Source organism: Mandrillus leucophaeus, unplaced genomic scaffold (assembly GCF_000951045.1).
Source record: "Mandrillus leucophaeus isolate KB7577 unplaced genomic scaffold, Mleu.le_1.0 Scaffold421, whole genome shotgun sequence".
NCBI lineage: Eukaryota > Metazoa > Chordata > Mammalia > Primates > Cercopithecidae > Mandrillus > Mandrillus leucophaeus.
The window spans coordinates 615,967-635,684 of record NW_012104488.1 but is presented as its reverse complement, the minus strand read 5'-3'; positions in this window follow the sequence as shown (position 1 = coordinate 635,684).

The following is a 19,718-nucleotide window of genomic DNA, read 5'->3' as shown; positions in this document are numbered from 1 at the left end:
TCTAGGATTTTAACCCAGGCAAAGTCTGACACTAAAAAAGCCTTTTCGTAAGAATTTTATAATGGCTCAGAGAGAGAAAGAGGATAAAGAGAGAGACAGAGAAATACAGAGAATACTGTTTGGAAATCTTATTTTAGACTAAAAATTGGAATTTTAGAGTATCAAAGAGTTTGCCATTTATCTCTTTTTTGTTTATTGTATCACTAAAATTTTGTATGTATCATATGAATCAAAGATCGATTAAGGTGGAATATTTAGTCTTCTCTTTTACCCTTTATGCTTTTTTATAGCATGTGTCTGATATAAAGTAAATGATCAAGAAAGATTTGTTGAATGAATGAATGTATATTTTGTACAAATGCTGGCAAAGGGAAGATAGTGTGTATCTGGAAAAATAAAGGCACAATCTTAAGTATTTTCTAGGAATCGTAAACGTTTTATAAAGAGCTGCCTGTTGAAACCTATTATCTGTGAGATTATTTTGTTTTTCTATCCTAAGCTTAAAGCATTTAAAGATACATATTCCCCTCCCCTTTCTTACCATTAACTTCACATTAAAAATAATTGAAAATAGGAAATATGAAAATAGTTTTTGTGTAAATATGCAGGTTATTTTACATAGTACATTATTAAATAAAATGTCTGTAGTAAATTAAAATATTGCGATTAAAAGTGTAAGCAACTAATTTACTATACCTCTGTAATTAAAACTTTAAAAATTGTATAATTTTCAACTTTGACTTGCTGTTTAAAAAGTTACAAAATTATAGGTGATATGTAATTAAAATGTATGTAAAATATGTCGTATAAAGAAACTTGCTTATCCAACTACTGCAAATTTTCTAAAAGTAACATTTATTTTATTTCATACTCTTATAAATCTTCTGTCTCCTAAAATATGATAAACGGATGAATAACATTTGTTTCTAAATTCTCTCAGAATTTCCCAAGGCGGTAAAGAGGATTTTTCTATTGCTTAGGAAGAAAGCATTTGGTATAATTTATTTGCTCAAAGTTAGCATTTCCATATGAGAAAACAACGTTACCATGACAATATGCCAGAAAAATCATAAATAAAATGTAATATGACATATAACCTGTTCTGTTTTAGAAAACAGGTCTGATTTTTAAAATACATGGAACTTTTATTTTTGAAAAGTCTTTATAAGGAAAAATTTAATAAATAAAATAAGTTTGGTTTAATTACATTTCAAATGCACCATAAAAAGAAATCTCATTGGATCTCAAGTTAGTCTCTTCATTTCCTTTTATTCCATTGGTTAACACTGGAAAATATCTTATGTGTGAAGTATGAAGGGATCACCTTGTAATGGCTTGTGGAGAAATAATGGAGAATGCATAAATGTACTATAAAATTGATTCCATCAGACATTGATTGATTTCTTTTCAGTTAGTATTTGCTTTATCTAAAATTAGCATTAGTTAGTGGACTAACTTATCGTTTTTTTGTTTGTTTGTTTGTTTGTTTTGAGACAGAGTTTTGCTTTTTTCATCCAGGTTGGAGTGCAATGGTGCCATCTCGGCTCACTGCAACCTCCAAATCCAATTCTCCTGCCTCAGCCACCCAAGTTGCTGGGATTACAGGTGCCCACCACCTACACCTGGCTAATTTTTTGTATTTTTATTAGGGACGGGGTTTCACCATTTTGGCCAGGCTGGTCTCGAACTCCCAACCTCAAATGATCCATCTGCCTCAGCCTCCCGAAGTGCTGGGATTATAGGTGTGAGCCACCGCCTCTGGCCTAACTTACCTTTTTAAGCCGTTAGCTGATGGAATGAAAAGTAACAATTCAGTGGGCAACTAAGAGAGAAGGAAATGGCATTTGTTACCTGTCATAACTGGAATTTGATTGTTGCTAACATTTCTGAACATAGCAGTTACTTAAGCAGAGAAAGAGGAGAGAAAAATCAACACATCTAAAAGCAAAAAGTGTGTCCTTTCCTTTGGCTTCTCAGTTGATGGAACGCAGTCTATAATGAAATGGACTTTGCTCCCCACTTGGTCTTGGAGGTCCCATTTGGTACTTCTATGTCAGTCTTTATAGTCGCCATCCCTCATGTATCAGACCAGCTCTAACAAGTTCAGATGGGCTGTCTTGCGTTTGGTGATGCTGGCTCTCCACTACCCAGTTACAAGGAGAAGGCATACTTGTGGACAAAGCTGTTAACCTTTAGATCTTACCAAAAGGTAGCATATAGATGGAGAACAAAACTCCTCAGGTCACTTTGATTGTCTTTGTCTCTTATGGTGCTAAATGATGACCTAGGCAATAACAAGGCCTTGATTATCTATCCCCCAGGGTCCAACAGCAAATACACACAACCTTCTCATTTTGGAAAAAAAATCAAAAGTAACCTGGGCCTAGGTATGAACTGTTTCTCTTAAGATTGATTCTTTCCAAAAAGAATTTGCTAAAGAATATAGTCCTTCAGACAGGCACGGTGGCTCATGCCTGTAATCCCAGCACTTTGGGAGGCTGAGGCACGTGGATCACTTGAGGTCAGGGGTTCAAGGACAGCCTGGCCAACATGGTGAAAACCCATCCCCACTAAAAATATAAAAATTTAACCGGGGGTGGTAATGCAGGCCTGTAATCTCAGCTGCTTGGGCGGCTGAGACAGAATTGTTTCAACCCAGGAGGTGGAGGTTGCAGTGAGTCGAGACTGTGCCACTGCACTCCAGCCTGGGTGACAGAGCAAGATACCCCTCTGAAAAATAATAAAAATAATAATAACAACAATATAGTCCCTCAACCTCTTTACATATGTCTTACTTTCCTCCACTAAGTTACAATTATTGTATATAATCATGCAAATATGCAGTAAATCTAGAGGAATAGAAAGTTTCAATAATATAAAGAAATAATTGAGTTATTTATTTTTTCATTCTGAAGTTAATTTCTCTGAAAAGTTATTGAAAATCACATCTTTTTTTTTTTTTTTTAATTTGAGGCGAAGTTTCGCTCTGTTGACCAGGCTAGAGTGCAGTGGCGCAATCTCGGCTCACTGCAAACTCCACCCTCGGGTTCAAGCAGTTCTCCTACCTCAGCCTCCCGAGTATCTGGGATTATAGTCACCTGCCACGATGCCCGGCTAATTTTTGTATTTTTAGTAGAGACGGGGTTTCTCCATGTTGGCCAGGCTGGTCTCGAGCTCCCGACCTCAGGTGATCCATCTGGCTCGGCCTCACAAAGTGCTGGGATTACAGGCGTGAGCCACCGCGCCTGGCCACCTTAATGCTAATTTTAATGCTTTATTCCTTATGACAGATGAATCAGTGATGACAATGACTTCAGTTTCCTATAAAATGGAATTTGAATAGCAATACATTTGGGAAGAACACTTTTATTCAGAAGGATAAAGGAAATAAAGGATATCATCTCCAACAGTAGTTGACATAAATTATCATGTGGACCTTCAACATTTTATTAGAAACTATGTGTTTACAAGTATGATTCCCTACTTCAGAGCTGAAGCACTATCTTATTTATTTTTATTTCCCAAGTAATAGCAGAATTATTTCCAAATAGAAGGTGTTCAATAAATGTTTATTTAACACATAATGTTGGCAAATCATAGCAACAAGTTTTGTTAAAGAGACCTGGAGGTCTTCACCAAAAAGAATATTCAATAGTTTCATTCATATTTAAATAACAACAATAAAAATAGACACTCTAGTATTAGACAAATTTCATTAGTTGATAATACGAACAAATGTGCAGATATCAACAGTGTGCTCTGCCCAGAGCCCTCAGCATACACCATTTCCCTATCGTCTAGGGCTTCCTATTGCAAGCACCTGCAAGTTTGTGCTTGAGGATTACTGTGGTCACAAGAGCCTGTCCCACCATGTAACCCATGTAAAGGGCTGCCTAGACGTGCCAGGAATTCATGTCCTTGGGAGCAGCTAATATGATATGTAGTTGGTAGATACATACCCAGCATCTTCATCCTCATGTGTAAACATAGTCTCCCAGAATTCCTTATCAGAATTGAGCCCCAGGTGCTTACTCTGCCATTGGCTGGCTTCTCTTCTTTTTCTCACATTTCTGCTCCCCTACTGCTCCCAGTGGAGATCACAGCTCAAATAAGCTAACTGCATATATATCTTTTTCTCAGTCTGACCTGTTTTATTATACAAAACTATTTTTTCTCTCAGTAAAAATCTAAATTATTTATTTATATTTAATTGTTCTTTCATTTAACATGCATCTACTGTCACCCATCATGTACAGTGAATTCTTGTCAACACTAAAATGTTCTTTTACATAGGCCATTTCCAAACAGAATTTGTAGCTTTCATAAGAATTCAGGAAATAACTGTTTCAAGCAAATTTCAATTGATTAATTAAGCCTGTTTGTTTTTAGGCCAGAAGGGCAATGAAGCATTGAGCTCAAAATGGCTTTTATCTCCAAATCTCCAGTACTCTGCAAACATAAGCTTATTGTTACCTAATACTTGCATTATTCATAATACCTAGGATTGATAAGCCACATGTTCTCAGCTCTATCTTAGGAAAACAAGAAATACTGGAAGATTTTTGGTCTTTTAGTCAAGAGAGAATTTTAAATCCCAGTAACAGAATTAGAGCCCCGTGAGTGAACTTTACAGAAACTCTGGAGGCCACCATACAACTTGTTTCACATGCAAAACCCTCACAGGATAACTTTAAGTAGATGCACTTCTAATTATTTCGCACCCTCTAGCACCAAATAGAATTACAGAGGTATTTATTTCAACATTTAAATCACTAAGTGCTTACTTCAAGACATATATTTTGTTATTTTCCTTAGAAAAGGAAACACAGAAGAATCTTACAATTATTTCCTTCTCTAGCCCAGTATAATACTATCACAATTGTGCCTATATTGTTTATATGGGGCAACTATTTTCAAAGAGATTTCAAGTACACTATATCGTAGAAACCTGTTGTTATCTTCATTTGGGGGAAACCAGTACTTCTAGAGGCTGAGCAACTGGACAGATAGGACATGCAATCGGGAATAGTCCAAGGTGTCCTTAACCACATTTCAGGGTAGTTCCACTTGACCATGCTAACATGGGTGGAATGGATAACACCTCTGACCGGGCGGAAAATGCTCATCCATTGTGAATTCTGTATTATCAGAGAATTCTTGCACTGCCTGAAAGAATAAATAGTTTCAGCGGAAAAAGAATGTCCCTGGAAACACATTTATATCTTCAATGAAAAGGCAATGCTTATTTCATTTCTTTGTGTTGAATCAAATCAAATTCTTGGATGAAAGAATTTACAAAATAGTCATTATGTAGAAATTTTTTTTTTTTTTTTTTTTTGAGACAGAGTCTCTGTCGCCCAGGCTGAAGTGCAGCGGCGCCATCTCGGCTCACTTCAAGCTCCGCCTCCTGGGTTCATGTCATTCTCCTGCGTCAGCCTCCCGAGTAGCTGGGACTACAGACGCCCGCCCTGTAGAAAATTTTAAAAGCCTAAATCCTGTGCAAATGGTTGGATCTTAGTGGAGCAGTAAAGTCATTGGTTTTTTTTTTTTGCTGAAGCTAACATCTGGTAAATGTATAGCTTCTTGTACTGTAGTTTAGTGGCAATAACAAAAATACTGTCGTCACATCAATGGTCAGCCAACATCAAGAGTAAACGTTATTATCCAGAAAATAATTCCCAAAGAAAATGTATTTCTAACTGATTAGCAAAGCCGGCACATGGGGACCCTACCTAAAGAGGCAACTTTGTTTCTCAGCAACAGAAGCAGAAAACAAATTGAAATATGACGGCCTTGACAAGAACAATAAATGGGGGGAAATCAGTGTAACTTGAAAAAATCAGGAGAGAAGTTAACACGTATTGAGTAAAGTAGCAGAATACTTTTACTTTTAAGAGATTTTGAGCACAAATCCTGCGTATAGAGGAGAATGACGTTTGTAGCCAAACAAAAATCTTAAGGAAAAAAATTTGTTTTGCATAAGAAAATGATTCACTACATTTTTTGTTATATTGCGATCTATTATAATCTATCAACAAATGTGTTAAGAAATGAGAGTAAAGGAATAAATCATACTTGTATGCTTTTATAATGTTATACTGGGGATCAAATCATAGAAGAAAACACATTTTACAGATTATCTGGATTTTAATGTATTAAGAGAATTTTCACAAAAAGTTATAATATATCAAATATTTTAAATTTATTGTCTTAAAACTCATTTAAACTTTCAATGGGATCAGACTTTTTAATATGCAATATAGACATCTTATTCAATTCAATGAACATTATTGATATGTAATTAATTAATTAATTAAATGTATTAGAGACATGGTCTCACCTCCTCACCCAGGCTGGAGTGTAGTGGCTCAGTCTTGGCTCACTGCAGCCTCAAACTCTTAGGCTCAAGCGATCCTTCTGCCTCAGCCTCCCAAAGCACTGAGATTACAAGCTTGAGCCGCTGCACTGAGACTCATCATTAATAAGTTTCTATTTACTGAATGCTTACTATGAACTGAGCTCTTACTAATCCATTTACATACATTATTTTACTTCATCTTTACAACAGCAGTAAAAATTGAAATTATTTTCCTCGTTTCATGAAAGAAAGCAAATGCCTAGAGAAATGTGCTTGTAGTAGGTAGAATCCTAACGGAGCCTCTAAGCATCCTACCCTTTTATGTACACACTTTTCACTCCTTATGTTGTACGTAATTCCCCTCTCCTTCAGCATGGCTAGAATCAGTACATCTGAATGGTAAACCCCTCCCATTGTTGTTGGTTGATTTTGAATTAATCAAAAGGAAGATCGGGTGAGCTTGATCTACTCAGTACGCCCTTAGATCCTGGATGTGTGGCCCCTATGCACAGGTTCTCTCACACAACCAGCCTTTTTACTTTGATAAATAGACCCGGAGATCTTGACCAAAAAGAATATGCAATAATTTCATCCAAATTTAGTTAACAACAACAATAAAAAGGGATACTCTAGTCTTAGACAAAATTTCTTTAGGTATTTATATGAAAAAAAAAATGTGCATATCTTGTCAGAGAGATTGGTAGTGTGAGAGGACCTGTGGATGGGGGTCACACACCCAGCACCTGGGAGCCTCCTCTAGGAAATGAGAGCAGTCAGTCTCTGAATGGCAGCCTGTAAAACGGCAGAGACCTCTGTCATACAACTGCAAAAGAATGAATTCTGCCTTGAGCTTCCCAACTGAAACTCAGGATCCTCTTCTAAGGAACCACCAAAATCAGGAAACATCTTGATATCCCCCTGGTCAGACCCTTCAAAGAGGACTCAGCTAACTGGCATCTAGATAAATGACATTCAGAAACTCTGAGATAATAAATGGATGTTTTTTTAAGCCACTAAATTTGTGATCATTTGTTATGCAGCAATAGAGGAATTAAAATATGGTGCTTCGAGTCCTACTGGCAGTAAGTGGGATGAAAATCCAGGACAGTCTGATTATGATGGTCTTGCTTTCAAACATCCTCATATCCATTTCCATATAAATTAGAGGGTTTTTTTGTTTGTTTGCTATCTATAGAAGCTGACTTCTGGCAAACTGAAATAAAAGTAAAAGTAAAAAGATTCCATTTCTTCTGAAATCCTGAATATCTCACAGAATGATAAAAGAAAAGCTAGACAGCTAGCCTTAGGAGGGACAAGACAGAGAACAGTTTCCAGAATCCCGGCTGAAGGAACAACAGTCTTTGTAGGCAGCTGCTTTCAGAAAATGGCTCTTCTCACTGCTTGAGTCTTGAAACTCCAGACTCCTGGTTGTCCCACCTAAGTCACAGGCCCACACCTGTGGTCATAGAGGCTGGACATGTGATTCCTTAAACTTTCAGAATCATAAGAAGTGGAGAGAAAAAGAAATAATGCAGAATTGCTTTTTGTTTTTACATTGTAAGAAACGGAGGTTGTATTAGCATTCTCCAGAGAAATAGCCAATGAAATGTGTACAGTTAGATTAGATAATTGTTTTTAAGAATTAGCTTAGCTGGGCGCAGTGGCTCACACCTGTAATCCGAGCACTTTGGGAGGCTGCGGCAGACAGATCACAAGGTCAGGAGTTCGAGACCATCTTGGCCAACATGGTGAAACCCCGTCTCTACTGAAAATGCAAAAAATCAGTTGGGTGTGGTGGTGCGTGCCTGTAGCCCCAGCTACTCTGGAGGCTGAGGCAGGAGGATCGCTTGAACCCAGGAGGTGGAGGTTGCAGTGAACTGAGATCATGCCACTGCACTCCAGCCTAGTGACAGAGTGAGACTCCGCCTCAAAAAAAGAAAAAAGAAAAAAAAGAAACAAGAATTGGCTCATGCAATGGTGGAGACTGGCAAGTTAAAAATTCACAGGGCGGGCTGGCAGAAAGTTCCAGCAAGGGGTGATGTTGCAGTCTTGAATTCAAACGTAGTCTGGAAGGTAGAATTCCTTCCTCTTGGGGGCCTCAGTCTTTTTTCTTAAGGCCTCCAACTGACTGGATGAGACTCATCCACACGATGGAGAGGAATCTGCTTCAGTTGGAGGTTACTAATTTAATTGTTAATCACATCTAAAAAATAACTTCATAGCAATATCTAAACTGATGTTTGACCAAGCAACCGGGAATCATAGACTAGCCAATTCGACATGTAAAGTTAACCATCAAGGAGGGTACAAAAATTGGTTAAGGTTTCTGGTGCCTCTCTGTGGGCTTTTCTATATTATAGCACTTTACTGTGAACCAGGGAACCAACAAAAAGATTCTGAATATTGGAGATCTTATCTTTCTACAATACAACCGAAGTATTACATTGAAAATTATGGAAACACAGTAAATATCTGTGAGCTTTGGACTATTTATACTGATAGAAAAAAATAGATTACTTCATTGAATTTTAAAACTGGATGAAAAAATATTATAATCATCCTGAAACAATTTATCTGAAATTCCCTTCACCATATACCCATTTTACTAATAATATTAAATGAGTGAACAACCATACAAGCAGAAGCATTATAGTTGATTAATTGCATTTAATTTAAAAATCTATGGGAGCTGCCTATAATATGATTGCAGAATTATAGCAAAAAATTAAAACATGCCATCTTTGAGGAAAAAGTACATTTTGAATTCTTATAGATTTATAATTAATTCAGTCATCTAACAAACACTTGTTGAGTGCTGGTTCTGAAGAAAATTATTAAGTGGGATCTCGGATCCCTTTTATCTCCCTTTGTGATAACTTTATTGTCTTGCGGGAAGCAGATGAAGTATAAACCATGACTTTCTAACTCCCGAAGAAAGGACTTTAGGACCCTAATATACCTGCTCAGATTTCAGCTTGTAATTGTTACTGAGGAGAACCAAATGACTAATCATCCCTTGTCAAAAATTATCATTTTTGATTCTTATGCTTGCTTGGTTATTGACATTTGTATTTCCATACATAGATTTTGTCCACAATGAAATTTGTCTACAAATGTTCCAGACATGTGTAATGGAGGTTGTGTTGGAATGTTTTTGTGGGCCCTGGATTCTGACTTAATTAGGACAAATGTTGGAGGAATTCCCACACTGGGACAGTTATCAATTGGTGTTACTAAGGGCTGGCTGTAAATAGAGGGCTGCTCTGTTTTGTTAATGCTTTCAATCTAAGAGTGAGGGCAATTCTTTCACATTCAAGCACCTAAGGCAATCTGGAAGGTTAGAGACTACCCCCTTATTCAGCATGACTAACATTAGGTCATATACTGAGATCCAGAGGAAGTGAAAGCTCTCTAATTTCTGATCTTTTACTGTCATTTGTGGAGGCAGTGGAATGTAGTGAAAGGTCTGGATTCGGAGTGCCTGAACTGGAACCCTGGTTCTACTGGGTAATAACTATGTGACCCTGTCTGCCTTTCTCAGGTTCTCTGCCTCATCTGCCTCACTTTCTTTTCAAAATATGAAAAATGGCAATATGTTTTCAATTCGAACTACATAAAACAATATACAAAGAAGGCTTAGAACCAGAGGAATCCTTGTAAAATGATAACCAGAAAAAAAAAATCTCAAAATTATAGCGTTTGCCAATTTCTATAGTGCAAATCTTCCCCCTTTCCTGCTCCCAACTCAGTTTCAAGCGCCAATGTGACATCACTGAATTCAGAGGTAGAGACATGCTAATTGGCTCTTTGGAGATGGTATGAGCCAGCTGTAGTACACCACTGCTTTTAACAGTGCCTTCACATTCAACAAAAAGAAATTATGCCTCCCAAGTTTATCCGTGTTCTCATATGTGGCAGGATTTTATTCTTTTTAAGGCTTAGTAATATTTCATCTCATATATATATATACACACACACACACACACATACACATATGTATGAAGTATCACTCATATAAAGTATCTAAAATAGTCGATGTCAAAGGAACAGACTGTAATATACATGTATATGTATATTATGCCTCATTTTGTTTATGTTTTCTTCTGTCAGTGGACACAGGTTGATTCCATATTTTGGCTATTATAAACACAGCTGCGACAAACATGAGAGTGCAGATATCTCTTCGATATACTGATTTCCTTTCCTTTGGGTATACACCAGGAGTAGGGTTGCTGGATCATATAGTAGCTCTATTTTTAGTTTTTTGAGGATCTGCTATGCTGTTTTTCATAGTGGCCACACCATTTTACATTCCCTCCAAGAGTGTGCAAGGGTCCCAATTTCTCCACATGCTCACTAACATTGTTATGTCTTGCTTTTTGGATAATAGCTGTCCTAACAGGTATGAAGTACTATCTCATTATAGTTTTGATTTGCACATGCTAAGTAAAATAAGCCAGTCACAAAAGACAAATAGTACATGACTCCATTTATATAAAGTAACTAAAATAGTCAAACTCAAAGGAACAGGGTAAAATGGTGGTTGCCGGGGGTTGGGGGTGAGGGGGAAGTGGGGAGTTGCTGTTAAATGGGTAGCAAATTCAGTCACACAAGATGAGTAAGTTTCAAAGATCTGTTGTACAATAGTTCATGTACAATTAGCAATACTGTATTTTGCAGTTAGAAATTTATTAAAAGAATAAATTGAAATGGGTTAAGTGTTTGTATTATAAATAAATAGTAGTAGTCCTACTTTCTTGAAAGCTTACAAGTAAACATTGTCTCATCAAAGAGGTCACCATAACAGGCAGATTCTGAAACACTCTTTTAGTCTGTTTTATGCTGCTGTAACAGAATTCCTGAGGCTGAGGAATTTAAAATCTACATATACTTATTTGGCTTATGGCTCCAGAGACTGTGAAGTCCGAGATCAAAAGGCATCCGCCGAGGGCCAGAAGGCAGAAGGGCATGCCAGACAGAGAGAAAGTGAGAGAGGAAGAGGTTGAACTCACGACCCCGAGCCCTTTTTTAATCAGCATTAATCCATGAGGGTGAAGCCCTCATGACCTAAACACGTCTCATTAGACCCCACCTCCCAACACTGTTTCATTAGGGATTGGTTCCAACACATGAATTTTGAGGGATACATTCGAACCACAGCACTCCTCAAGTTCCTAGCATCTACTTTATGACATCCCTTGGTCAACAAGAGAAAGATGCATCTGTTCTGTAGACCTACATATTTTTTTCATGCTGTAGTTATTATTTTTCTACTTTGGCTGCTCTTATCAAGATCAGGGCAATTAGCAGCAAAACCTTAACCTGCCATGGTGCTATTCATGGTAGGACAAATCTTCAGCTGTTCTTCTTACATATAAGCCACTATGCAGGGATAGAGATTGTGTTTGTTGGTTCTAAATTACAGCTTGAGACTTAAACAAATATCTTTAGTAGCTACTCTAGTTTTAAAGCCAAAAGTGCCATGATTTGTTTGACTAATTTCGGAATTTCTGTTGAGTGTTCTCTGGTTCCAGGTAGCTGCACGGGGGTGGAGTCTTCATCTTTTTCATAGCAAATGAATTTTGGAACAAAAATTGCCCATAATGAGGGTTATTTTCTCAACTGGAGGAAACCTCTTATTTTAATCAGTGTTGAAAATAAATATTACTTTGATTTGAAGTTGTATTATTTCATTTGATATTACAAAACTTTTTTCTTTGTGAAAAAGGAGATGAAATATTATTTTGCTTTTAAGCTATTCCAAAAAGGCAAAGTAAAACCACATAATCCGATGAGTATGATTCAATCACGTTAGAGACTCCTTCCTCTCATTCCCCAACTCCTCATTTCCAGCACCAATTTCTATGATTCTTGCATTATTGTAACATTTAGCAAAATATTAAATGTTTGTGATCACTTTGTTTTAAAACAAAAATTGTTTTAAGATAGAACATTTCTCTGACTTCCATGATCTCTCTATCTAAAAATATGATACTGGACAAGTAACTACATATCCCTAGATTTTCATGTCTTCACCAGTAAAATTAAAAATTTAGAGTAAGAGGATATTTAAGGACACTTTCAGCCAAGTTAGTATATTTTTAGAGAAACGCCAGATCAAAATGATAAACCCAAAAAATCAAACATTTTTGTGTCAGAGATCATCAAGAAACATTTTGCATAAAACCACACTATCTTTTTTTCTTTAGCTCCTGAATTTTGTATTTGAAAGTGAATAGGCTTTCATTCAGGTTGGAGAGGTCGTTGTTCAAATGCTAACCTTACTATATATTGTTTATTGACTTTAACCTATAAAATATATTCATTTGAAAAATATTTTTGAGCACCTTCTCTGTAGCAGCCACTGTTCTAGACATGGTTCAGGGCCTGTTCTAAGATAATAAAATTTGGATATAAAGATACAAAGTCACTGTCCTCATGGAGATTACATTCTGGTGGGTGAATACAGAAATTTAAAAGATAAATTAATATATAATATTAAGTAACAATAAGAATTAACAAGAAAATTAAAGTCAAGGAAGAGGATAGATCATGGTTGAAATCTTGTTTTAGACAAGGTGGTCAAGAAGAACTCTCTACAGAGGTGAGGCAGAGGGAAGAACAAGTGCCAAGTCCCTGAAGTAGAATCACACTGGCGTGTGCAGGCATTGACAAGAAAGTCAGGGTAGTTGAAACATACTGAGTGATGGCGATTGATAGCGTGAACAGGATGGTGGCAGCATATGTAGGCCAAGTGCATTTGTTATTATGTAACAAATTATCTCACACTTAGTGGCTTAAAATGATGTACACTTATTATCTTACGGTTTCCATGGATAATAAATCCAAACACAGCCTAACTGGGTCCTCTGCCCAGGGTCTCATGAGGCTGCACTCAAGGTGTTGGCCTGGCTGCATCCTCATCTGGAGGCTCAACTGATTAAGAGTTCACTTCCAGATTTATTCAGGTTGTTGACAGAATTTGTTTTCTTGAAAGTGTATGACTGAATACCCCATTTTCTTGTTAGTTCTCAGCTTCTGGATGTTGCTCTCAGGCACTGGCCATGTGGCCCACTCAGTAACTAATTAACAAAATGCCTGTTTCTTTAAGGCAGGCACAGGAAGCTATTTTCAGGAAGCCTCCAGTCTCTCTTCCAATGGATTTCATCTAAGTCAAGCATTCCAGGATAGTTACCTTTTCATTAAACTTAAAATCAACTGATCTGGGATCTCAACAATATTTGCAAAATCCCTTCACCTTTGCGATATAATGTAACCTAATCAAAAGAGTGACTGCCAATTATATCATATTCATGGGCCCCACTCACTGTTAAAGGAAGGGAATTATAAAAGATAGGTACACCGGGGTGGGTATCTTGAGAGCTATTTTAGTATTTTGCCCATCACACCAAGGTAAAAACCTTAGATTTTATCTTAGAGTAATGGGAAGTCATTAGAATACTCTGAGCAGGAAGGTGACGTAATTAACTTTAGTTTTTAAAAGGGTTACCCTTGCTGCTCTGTGGAGAACTTACTGTAGGGCTACAAGAATGGAAGCCCTGAAAAAATTAGGAGGCTTATGCAGTAGTATAGGAGTGAGATGATGATGATATGGACTGATGTGATAGTAATGAGTATAGTCATATATTTTCTATATATTTTGATATGGCATTTAGATGATAAGATATGCATTTAGCATTAGTAATGAATAAGATATGCATTTAGCATATGATGAATAAGATATGTATTTAACATTAGTAGATACTAAACAAAGGTAAGTTACCTTTCATTCATATTATTGTATTTATTATTTGGAAGAGATATTTTTTTCTTTAAACAATCTCATGGCAAAGAGGCCTGGCACCCTGACAGAATTCATACATTTACAGAGGTTTTTTTTTTTTTTTTTTAATCAAAATCTAAGTAGTTGAAGATTAAGAAATGAGCAGTGAAAGTTCATGATATAAAGAAAAATTAATTCATTTTCTTCTCACTCTGAAAATTCCATGTACATTATTATTCTCTTTGCTTTATGCTCAACCAAGTAAAAGGGGAGTGGTTTTTGGATGTAAGACTCAACTGCATTTAATTCCACCCTTTAATTAAATCTGGCTTGTGTCTGAAAGTACTAAGTTTTACCAGAGATTTCTCACAGGATCTCTTACCAGAGTAAGAGATCTCTTACTCTCTTACTCTGGTAAGAGATCCTGTGAGAGAGAGAAAAAAATATGGCTTCAAATCTCAATCTCTAGAGTACCACTAAAGTAAAAGCGTTTGTCAAAACAGCCATATCCACGAGTCTCAGTGATTCAGCCCAGAACAGTATTTCAGAATTTCCGTTACGTTTGTATGCAAGAAACCAAGAGAAATGAGCCAGTTCTCTCCCCAGAGGATGGCTGAGGTTTAATGAGTATGTGGTTGTCAGCTCCGGTGTATACAAGCTTTTAGAAGGCACTATTATATTATGCGTATAATATACACAAGGCCTACATTTATCCTTTTAGAAACAAAGTTGATTAAATTTTTTTTTTTTTTTTTTTTTTTTTGAGACGGAGTCTCGCTCTGCCGCCCAGGCTGGAGTGCAGTGGCCAGATCTCAGCCCACTGTATTAAAATTTTTAAGATAAGAATTGTAAAGATAATTTCTCACTGGCTTTTCATCAAAGAGATCCCCATATTCAGTAATCAGAAATGTTGATTGATGACTTAAGATGCCAGGTATGTATGTGGCGACTATGCTATCCAAACTAGCTTTACAGTTGAAGGGAGGGATGAAGTTCTATTGCTAGTGCCCATGAGAATGACACTTCTGCTGACTTCTAGAACAGAAGTTCTAAAATCTATGTACATATTGGAATTTTCTGGGTACTTTTTAGAAATTGCCAAGGTCTATAGGTTTCACGTCAAGAGATGATGATCTAATTAATTTGGAGGTAGATTCTGAGCATAAGTCAATTTTTAAAAATAAACATGATAGGCAAAATTTTGGCCCCAAAATGTGTTCCTTTTCTAATCCCCAGAATCTGCCAATGTTATAGGACTTTGCAGATGTGGTTCAGGTAACAGATCTTGAGACACAAGATCACTAGGCCCAATCCAATCACAGGAGCACTTAAAATCAAAGACCACTTCCTGGCTACAGTCAGGGATGGGCCAGAAGAAAAGAAAGATTTGAGTTTGAGCAACTCAACCTACAATTACTGGCTTTGAAGAGGAGAGAAGGCCCATGAGACAAGGAATATGGAGCACCTCAAAGACTGGGAATAGCCCTCAGCTGATATCAACCAAATAAATAGGAGTATCAATCCTACAATGGAAAGGAACTGAATTCTGCTAACAACTGGGAAAAACTAGGAAAAAAATTCTATTCTAAAGTCTACAGAGATGAACATAATCCTCTTGTTATCTTGATTTTAGTCCAGTGAACCCCATGCCAGATAATATTAAATTATGTTGTTTAAGCTTCTAACTTTGTGGTAATTTGTTTATGGCAGCAATGGACATAATTATAAATAATTTGGTATATATTATACATAAATAATAATATAGTAAATTTCGTATTTTAGACTAGTTTTAGGTTTACAGAAAAGTTGCAGAGATAGTACAGAGATAGTACAGAGTTCCCATAAATCCCACATCCAGCTGCCCTTGTTATTTGCATCTTACATTAGTATGCAATGTGAGTCACAAACAGTAAAACAATATTAATTCATTGTTTCTAACTAAAATTCATACTTTATTCAGGTTTGTTTCATTTTTACCTAATGTTCTTTTTCTGTTCTGGGATCCAATCTACATTAGATTTGTCTGATGTTTTTCTGGGGTTATGTGATTCTGAGGAGGAAGACCACAGCAAAGTGCCATACTCGTCACATCATATCAAGGGTACTTGCAACCTGAGGGGCTTATCAGTACTGATCACATGGCATTTGACAGGCTTCTCCTCTCTTTCATGGTCCTTGGAAAAGAGCCATTATATCTAGCCTACACTTAAGGAGTGGGGAGTTAGGCCTCATCTCCTTGAGGAAGTAACAACCGCATAACTTATTAGGAATTATTCTACACAGGAAATGTATTCTCTCCCATTATTTATTTATTCAATACCTTGTTTACATCAGTGTGGACTCATGGATATTTATGTTATACTTTGGGTTATAGTTTAATGCTACTTTATTTTGTTGCTCAAATTGTTCTAGATTTGGCTAGCAGGATCGCTTTCAAATGACTCGTGTGTCCTTTTGACATACTTTTATCATCACGTTTTTCGAGCACTTTCTTATTTTCTTTTGCTACAAGATGCTCCAGACTCATCTCGTGTATTCCTTATCCCAATCCTAGACTCATCCATTTCCTCAGAAAGCTCTAGTTTTATTTGAAAAAGGTATTTAAAAATTAATTTGTGAGCTGGGTATAGTCATGGCTACTGAGATGGCATTGCTTCTGAACTTTCTCAGCTGAGAGAACAAGGAAATACATGTGTGTATACTAACCGGCAAATATACACCTATCTATAAATATTGCTACATGTATCCCCCTGTATGTATACAAAGCTAGACATGAGCTCATACTGATGGCTCCAAGTATCATCCATACCACATGGATTATAGTAGCCTTCGCCCTTACCTGCCTAGAACCTCCCGTTCCAACAGTGAGAAACCTGGTTCTCACCAGCCTCCCACTATTTTTACATGTTCCCTTGTACTATACATGTATAGTGGTTTGAGAATTGTCAACCTGGGAAACAGCTTTACCAAATAGAATACAGAACTAGTAATTAGTTCCTTTTGTTTTGGTTTTGCAGTCACCATTCATTTCTGGATTTACTTAGGTAAGCCATAGCGAAGTTATTTCATACATTTGTATTTAGAGTTTTCTATTTAGATAATCATGTCATTTGCAAATTACAATATGTATATATTTCCTTTTCTTTTCTTATTTTATTCTTTAGGGCTTACAGAATGATGATAAATAGGGATGATGAATGAGGACATCCTTGCCTTTTTCCTAATCTTAGGGGGAATTAATTCACTCGCATATTAAGTATGATGTTAGCTCTAGGATTTTTAGTTTTTCCCTTTACTAGGTTAAGGATTTCTCTTTTTTTCCTATGATTTTAAGAGTTTTATTATGAATGGGTGTTGAACTTTGTTGATTGCTTTTTCTGAATCCATTGATATGATCACATGGTTTCTCCCATTCATTCTGTTGATATGATAAATGATATTAATTGTTTTGTGAAAGTTGGAACCAATATTGCATTGTTGGAATAAACCACTTGGTTTTGCTGTATTAACCTTTTTGTATATTGCTGGATTCAATCTGCTACTATTTGATTAACAATGGCATCTTCATTTATAAGACATGTTGGTCTGTAGTTTTATTTTCTTGCAGTTCCTTATGTTGACATTAAGGTAATGTTAGTTTAATAAAATGAGATAAGAAGTGTTCCTTCTATTTCTACATTATGAAGAAATTGTAGAAAATCATATAATTTCTCTTTGAATGTTTGGTAACATTCACCAATAAAACCACCTGGGCCTGGTTCTTTCTTTTTTTGGTAAGTTTTAATTATTGAGTCAATTTACTTAATAGATACAGGGCTTCTCTGTCTATTTTCATTTCCCTGGGTGAATTTTGATGGTTTGTATCTTTCGAAAATTTTGTCTACTTAAGTAGGTTATCAAATCTGTTGGACAAGAGTTTTTTTTAGTATTTGCTTATTATCCTTTAAATAGTCATGGGATCAGTAGTCGTGGCTCCTCTATCATATTTGATATTGGTAATTTTTTCTTCTGCTTTTCCTTGGTTAGCCTGGCCACAGGTTTATAAATTTTTATTGATCTTTTCAACAAATCAACTTTTGAGTTTGTTGATTTTTGATATTGCTGCCTGATTTCCAATTTGTTGAATTCTGCTCTAATTTTACTAATTTGTTTCTTTTTCTTGTTTTAGGTATAATTAGCCTTTCTTTTTCTACTTTCCTAAGCTGAGACCTTAGGTTATGGGGTTTTAATTTTTATTATTTTCTAATACATACATTTTATGCTATAAATTCCCTTCTAAGCATTACTTTATCTCCATCCAACTATTTGTGACATTTCATTTTATATTTACATTTAGTTTAAAATATTTTTAACTTATCTTGAGGCTTCTTTAATCCACGAGTTACTTAAAAATGTGCTGTTTAATTACCAAATATTTGAGGATTTTACAGCTATTAATATATTTCTGTTGTTGATTTCCAGTTTAATTCCATAGTATTCTAAAAACATTATTTCCATCCTTTAAATGGAATAAGGCTTGTTTTGTGGCCTAGCATGTGGTCTATGTGAGCTGGAGAAAAATATGTTTTCAATATAGTTTCAATATCCACAGTTTTTGGATGTTCTGTTTTGTGGGCCTTTGGTTTTAATTATTATTATTATTATTTTGCATGTCAGGCTGGGAAGATTTCCTCTGACTTATCTTTAAGTTCACTGATTCTTTCCTTGACTATATCAGGTTTACAGGTTTGCCCATTGAAGGCATTCTTCTTTTTTGCTATTAAAAATGAATAAATTCTAGCATTCCTATCTGATTCTTTCCTATCACTTCCATCTCTCTGTCTGCATTACCCATCTGTTCTAACATGTTGTCTACTGTTCTCACTAGTACCCTTGACATTTTAAAACATAGTTATTAGTAATTTCCTGTCTGATAATTCCAGTATCTGTGTCATATCTGAGCCTGGTTCTGATGACTTTGTCTCTTCACAACTTAATATCCAGATTTATGCTAATCTGACTAGGAGCTGGGCTGTGTTTGCTGTTTGCTGTAGCTATAGGTATCTGAAGCTCCACATTCCTCTGGTGTCCTAGTTTTTGTCTTCCTCTTAGTACAGGAGCTCATTGTCTGTTGCTCCTCAGAATCTATGTCTTGCAGTTCTTTCAGCTGCAATCCACTGTTATTATACTGGGCTTCTTTTGTTGTGGTGGTAAAGGGTAGGGAAGAAGAATCGTTCTACAACATTCCTTTGACTCAGTCTTTTAGTGGGCTTCTACCTTGGGGCTATGATGCTTCTGTTCTTCTCTTATGGTATAGAATTTCTCCTTTCAACACCCAGTCTCTTCCCTGGCAGCAGAATTTTTATCAATTTCCATGAAGTCCTGAGCCTATTAACTATGTATTATATGTATATAATTACTATGTATTTCTTGTTTGATTAGTTGGCTGTGTGGAAGGTATCACTTTTAAGTGTTACAGAAAGGCTAGAGGAGGATGAAGTAGGGAAGAATTCCTCTCCTCAGCTGACATAAAATTTCAGAATTATGCCCTAGCAAAGTCCTTTGCTGTGGAGAGAAGGCTTTTTTTTTTTTTTTTTT